This window comes from Triticum dicoccoides, chromosome 2B, assembly GCF_002162155.2.
Source record: "Triticum dicoccoides isolate Atlit2015 ecotype Zavitan chromosome 2B, WEW_v2.0, whole genome shotgun sequence".
Classification (NCBI taxonomy): domain Eukaryota; kingdom Viridiplantae; phylum Streptophyta; class Magnoliopsida; order Poales; family Poaceae; genus Triticum; species Triticum dicoccoides.
In genome coordinates, this window is record NC_041383.1 from 785,590,058 (window position 1) to 785,597,312 (window position 7,255).

Here is a 7,255-nt window from a genome sequence, read left to right on the forward strand (position 1 = left end):
GGTCTTTGTTTGGATGGTTGCCATTTTTTTGCCATGCCAATGAACTCTAGCCAACTCTAGTTCATTTTTCTTGCCAATTTCGGCAAAATCATGGGCAACCAAAAGCTCAACCAAATTTTGGCTAGCCAAAGCTTTGATGGGGCAACCTTGGGCACAAACCAAACATACCCTTGATCTACTGGTCGTGTCATAGCGCTAACGCCACCCTCGGCACACTAAAACCGACCGTGTCTAGCGACGATGAGTGTGTCTCTCACCGCGGTCGCCGTGTCTAGAGGCGGTTGTCGGTGTCAAAACCGACAGATCTCAGGTAGGGGGTCCCGAACTATGCGTCTAGGCGGAGGGTAACAGGAGACAAGGGACACGATGTTTTTACCCAGGTTCGGGCCCTCGTGAGAGTGTTCGGTGTGCCGCACTCGTGAGAGTGTTCGGTCTTCTCACACCATGTTATGGGGTGTTGTAAGCCCCTGGTGTATTGTCCGGACCAAAGTGTACAGTTGAAGAATGTCATGACTGAACATATTTGTATATAAAAAATAGATAAGTACAATAATAGGTAAGAGCTATATATTGTTTATTAAAAAAGGGTTGCTGCAAAAGCAGAAGGATACAAGAAGTGCGGTAAGCAAGAGATGGGAGTATTCGACATGTTCCCCTTCAGGGGCAAGCTGCGGGATTGTAAGTAAAACAGGTATTAAACTCGTTATAGAGACCACCTGGACTTTTGACGTGGCTTGCTCTCTCCCTAGCTGTTGCGTCGTGGGTTCTGCAACTGTATTGCCGGGCAGGCCTTCCGAATAGTTGGGTCCTAAAAGTGTGTAAAAAGTAAAACGACGAAATAGGGAGCCCCTTAGTGTGGTTGAGCCGCATTCTGGGCGTGCCGTTGTTATGCCCCTCCCCTTATGCCCATGGTATCTCTAAGGCGTAATTATGTACGAGTGGTACCAGTATCGCCATTTGGCAGAGGCTGGGGTTGGGGCCGCACTGCTATGCTTGCTCGGAACGTGCCAGCCGGATTTGTTGTGGGTTACTTCGTGCTCGCTTGACGTTGTCCGGACGTTTGACGCCTGGATTGGAGAATTGCCTTGAGAGGCTACTCTATACTTCCGCCGCTAGGGCCGCCGTGTGCTCCTCCGTTTGGAGAGAGCGTTCGGTGTTTCTGTTTACTGTGATGACTCCGTGAGGTCCTGGCATCTTGAGCTTGAGATATGCGTAGTGCGGCACCGCATTGAATTTTGCAAATGCGGTTCGTCCAAGCAGGGCGTGATAGCCGTTGCGGAATGGGACTACGTCGAAGATTAACTCCTCGCTCCAGAAGTTATCCGGGGATCCGAAGACAACTTTGAGTGTAACCGAGCCTGTGAAATCTGTCGATAATTGGGTCTAGGACCAGTGCGGCGAATCCGTCGTGACGGATGCTGGTGGGATGGTCCCTTCGATCGAAGGTGATCGGGCAGGAGGACCATGGGTTGAACTTTGGGGCGACTCTCTCCAACGCATAGACGTCCTTGAGAGCACGCTTCCGCTCCCTTTTGGGGATGTGGGTTGCGTATATCATGTTCACCGTCCGAACTTGCGGGGGAAATCCCTTCTGTCCTTTGTTGTTCGGCGGCCGGGGCCCCTCCTCATCATCGCTATGTAGCCCCTTGTCTCTAGTTTCGGCATTTAACTTGCCTGCCTGCTTGAACACCCAACAATCCCTGTTGGTGTGATTGGCTGGCTGTTCGGGGGTGCCGTGTATCTGGCACGAGTGATCAAGTATCCGGTCTAAGCTGGATGGGCCCTGAGGGTTTGTTTTGAATGGCTTCTTCTGCTGACCTGGTTTAGAGCCTCTGAATCCAGCATTGACTGCCGTATCTTCAGTATTGTCACCGTTAATGCGGCGCTTATGCTTGTTGCAACGTGACATGCCGTTGTTGTCCTTGGTATCCGAATTGCCGGGGCTCTTGGTTATGTTATTGCTACGAGCTAGCCACTTGTCTTCTCCCGCACAAAAGTGGGTCATGAGTGTCATGAGGGCTGCCATAGATTTCGGCTTTTCCTGTCCTAGGTGCCGGGCAAGCCATTCGTCTCAGATGTTGTGCCTGAAGGCTGCAAGGGCCTCGGCGTCCGGACAATCGACTATTTGGTTTTTCTTGGTTAGGAACCATGTCCAGAATTGTCTGGCCAATTCATCTGGCTGCTGGATTATGTGGCTTAGGTCATCGGCGTCTTGTGGTCGCACATACGTGCCCTGGAAGTTGTCAAGGAATGAGGATTCCAGGTCCTCCCAACAACTAATTGACTCCGCTGGCAGGCTGTTAAGCCAATGTCGAGCTGGTCCTTTAAGCTTGAGCATGAGGTATTTGATGGCGTGTAGATCATCACCACGGGCCATGTGGATATGAAGGAGATAATCCTCGATCCATACCGCAGGATCTGTTGTGCCATCGTATGATTCAATGTTTACGGGTTTGAAGCCCTCGGGGATTTGATGATCCATTACTTCGTCTGTGAAGCATAGTGGGTATGCGGCGCCCCTGTACTGGGCTATATCACGACGTAGCTCGGACGAGCTTGGTCTGTTGTATTCGGCCGGGACATAGTTATTATGTCCGGCGTGACGTCTAGCGTCACGTGAAGCGGGGCGCCCATGCGATTCGTAGATCGATCTTGTTTGCCTTGCCTTATTCTCCAAGATGTCTCGCAGGTCTGTTGCGTCTCCCCGTATTCTGGTATGTTTTGAGCGGTGCCGGGGTGCGGCTTGGATCGAGGGCTGAAGGCCTCTCTATCACGGCCACCGGGTGGCCGATTGGGCGCATCGTACGCTGGTGATGTAGGTTTAGTTGCTTCCTCCTCAAGTTGGGGTAGCAGCCTGCGCTTTGGGTAGCTCTTGGATGGGCGTTCTAGTTTATACTTTTCGGCCGCCAGGACTTCGGTCCATCTGTCGGCTAGCAAGTCTTGGTCAGCTCTAAGCTGCTGCTGTTTCTTCTGGAGGCTGCTTGCCGTGGCTACGAGCCTGCGTTTGAAACGCTCTTGTTCGACGGGATCCTTTGGCACGACGAATTCGTCGTCGTCGAGGTTTGCCTCATCTTTGGAGGGAGGCATATAATTGTCGTCCTCATCCTGTTTGTCGCCCGCTCTCTCATGAGGGCTGGCTCCTTCGTCCTCCTGCACTGAATCCTACTGGAGGGGGTTGTCTTCGGCACCGTCTGGCGTGTTGTTATCTCTGGTGCCGGAATCGCCGTTTTTGCTTTGGCGGGACTTAGAGCGGCGCCGCTGACATCGGCGCTTGGGTTGCTTCTTGGAGGGATCATCCTCCGTTTTCTCCTCGCCATCCCCCGCTTTAGGGGTGTCCACCATGTATATGTCATATGATGAGGTGGCTTTCCAGTTCCCTATAGGTTCTGGTTCTTGATCGTCTCCTTCATCGGTGTCTATGTCGTCGATGTCTTCGGAGTCAAAGTCGAGCATGTCGATTAAATCATCGACAGTGGCTACAAAGTGGGTGGTGGGTGGGCTTCGAATTTCCTCGTCGTCCGCATCCCAACCGTGTTGGCTGCAGTTCGGCCAGGGCTCTCCTGACAAAGAGAGAGACTTTAATGAATTCAGGATATCGCCAAAAGGTGAGTGCTGAAAGACGTCCGTGGTGGTGAACTCCATGACCGGAGCCCAATCGGGCTTAATCGGAAGAGGTGCGGGATTTACGGAGTCCGGATCGGAGTCCGGCACCTTGGAGTCACGGGCCTCATGAAGGACTAGGTTGGTATCCGGCTCTATCACCGTAGAGGTTGCAGCTTCCGGGGCGGCGTCCAACCGTCCGTCCCCGACTGGTGCAGTGGGCTCCGAGCTAATGGTCGGAGTGGACACCTGAGCGACGCTCTGGGTGTTGTCCGATGGCAGAGCTAAATCATGCCCATCGTGACAGTGCGGCGCGCCCGGTCGTGGCTCGAATCCGTCGAAGATCTAGTCCCCGCGGATGTCGGCCGTGTAGTTTAAGCTTCCAAACCTGACCTGATGGTCAGGGGCGTAGCTTTCGATCTGATCCAGATGGCCGAACGAGTTGGCCCGCAGTGCGAAGCCGCCGAATACGAAGATCTGTCCGGGGAGAAAAGTCTCATCCCGGACAGCATCGCGATTGACGAGCGAAGAAGCCATCGGGCCTAAAGGCGACGACACAGAGGAACTCTCAATGAAAGCACTAATGTCGGTGTCAAAACCGGCGGATCTTGGGTAGGGGGTCCCGAACTGTGCGTCTAGGCGGATGGTAACAGGAGACAAGGGACACGATGTTTTTACCCAGGTTCGGGCCCTCTCGATGGAGGTAAAACCCTACTCCTGCTTGATTAATATTGATGATATGGGTAGTACAAGAGTAGATCTACCACGAGATCGGAGTGGCTAAACCCTAGAAGCTAGCCTATGGTATGATTGTTGTTCGTCCTATGGACTAAAACTCTCCGGTTTATATAGACACCGGAGAGGACTAGGGTTACACAAAGTCGGTTACAATGGGAGGAGATCTTCATATCATATCGCCAAGCTTGCCTTCCACGCCAAGGAAAGTCCCATCCGGACACGGGACGGAGTCTTCAATCTTGTATCTTCATAGTCCAGGAGTCCGGCCAAAGGTCTTAGTCCGGCCATCCGGACACCCCCTAATCCAGGACTCCCTCAACGGTGCTGGAGCTGGTCCACGTTGCTGGCCCCCACGACCCACATGAATGGTTGTCGGTGGCGAGGATGTCATGGGCCAGCTCATCCATTGGACTAGAGTTTCCTGTTGGGACGACGTAGCGTAGACTAGTCCAATGGATGAGCTGGCCCATGACATCCTCGCCACCGACAACCATTCATGAGGGTCATGGGGGCCAGCAATGTGGCCCAGCTTCAGCACCGCTGAGGGAGTCCTGGATTAGGGGGTGTCCGGATGGCCGGATTAAGACCTTTGGCCGGACTCCTGGACTATGAAGATACAAGATTGAAGACTCCGTCCCATGTCCGGATGGGACTTTCCTTGGCGTGGAAGGCAAGCTTGGCGATACGATATGAAGATCTCCTCCCATTGTAACCGACTCTGTGTAACCCTAGCCCTCTCCGGTGTCTATATAAACCGGAGAGTTTTAGTCCATAGGACAAACAACAATCATACCATAGGCTAGCTTCTAGGGTTTAGCCACTCCGATCTCATGGTAGATCTACTCTTGTACTACCCATATCATCAATATTAATCAAGCAGGAGTAGGGTTTTACCTCCATCGAGAGGGCCCTAACCTGGGTAAAAACATCGTGTCCCTTGTCTCCTGTTACCATCCGCCTAGACACACAGTTCGGGACCCCCTACCCGAGATCCGCCGGTTTTGACACCGACATTGGTGCTTTCATTGAGAGTTCCTCTGTATTGTTGGCTTTAGGCCCGATGGCTTCTTCGCTCGTCAATCGCGATGCGGTCCGGGATGAGACTTTTCTCCCCGGACAGATCTTCGTATTCGGCAGCTTCGCACTGCGGGCCAACTCGTTCGGCCATCTGGAGCAGATTGAAAGCTACGCCCCTGGCCATCAGGTCAGGTTTGGAAGATTAAACTACACGGCCGACATCCGCGGGGACTTGATCTTCGACGGTTTCGAGCCACGACCGGGCGCGCCGCACTGTCACAATGGGCATGATTTAGCTCTGCCATCGGACAACACCCAGAGCGTCGCTCAGGTGTCCGCTCCGACCATTAGCTCGGAGCCCACTGCGCCAGTTGAGGACGGACGGTTGGACGCCGCCCCGGAAGCTGCAACCTCTACGGCGATAGAGCCGGATACCAGCCTAGTCCTTCGCAAGGCCCGTGACTCCAAGGTGCCGGGCTCCGATTCGGACTCCGTAAATCCCGCACATATTCTGATTAAGCCCGATTGGGCTCCGGTCATGGAGTTCACCGCCGCGGACGTCTTTCAGCACTCGCCTTTTGGCGATATCCTGAATTCATTAAAGTCTCTCTCTTTGTCAGGAGAGCCCTGGCCGAACTGGGCCAACACGGTTGGGATGCGGACGACGAAGAAATTCGAAGCCCACCCACCACCCACTTCGTAGCCACTGTCGACGATTTAACCGACATGCTCGACTTTGACTCCAAAGACATCGACGGCATGGACGCCGATGAAGGAGACGATCAAGAACCAGCACCTATAGGGAACTGGAAAGCCACCTCGTCATATGACATATACATGGTGGACACCCCTAAAGCAGGGGATGGCAAGGAGAAAACAGAGGATGATCCCTCCAAGAAGGAACCCAAGCACCGACGTCAGCGGCGCCGCTCTAAGTCCCGCCAAAGCAAAAACGGCGATTCCGGCACCGAAGATAACAACACGCCGAACAGTGCGGAAGACAACCCCCTCTAGCAGGATTTAGTGCAGGAGGACGAAGGAGCCAACCCTCATGAGAGAGCGGCCGACAAAGATGATGAGGACGACAATTATATGCCTCCCTCCGAAGACGAGGCAAGCCTCAACGACGACGAATTTGTCGTGCCAGAGGATCCCGTCGAACAAGAGCGTTTCAAACGCAGGCTCGTAGCCATGGCAAGCAGCCTCAAGAAGAAACAGCAACAGCTTAGAGTTTGTCACACCCTAGCTAGTCATGCATTAGAGTGTTTCATCATGTTTACTCTTTCATCAGAAACTTGAAATGGGGATCTGTGAAACCCTCAGAACCATTTTGAAAATGACCCAAATAAAAATTTCTCCAAAAGGGTCCCAGAAAATGCTCATGTTGCTCTCTGAAAATATTGGACAGAGATAAAAATCAAACCAATATTTTTAGTGGCTCATGGACATTTATTTTGGGCATTTGAAATTAATGCATAAATATTTGCATTGGAAATATATTAATTATATATATTAATATATGCCCAAATATTATGCCAATTATAAAAGAGCTCTGAAATAATATAAATAGCTCCTGCAAAAATTGGCATAAGTTAAATAAATGATTTAATATATTATTTAAATCAAAACAAATGTCAGAAATTAAAAAACAGAAAAATATATAACAGGAGGAGCTTACCTGGGCTCCTCCACTGTGCGGCCCAGCCAGCTGGCCGGCCCAGCCAGCAGCCGGCCCAGCCCACCACTGCAGCTCTCCGTCGTCTTCCTCCCCTCGCCCCGAAGCTGCTGCGTGCTCGCGCGCGCACGGCCGCGCGGCCACCTCCTGCTTGCCGACGAGCTCCTGGCCGCGTGGACGACTCCCGCAGACCGTCCCGATCCCCCCTGCTCTCTCTCACTCTCC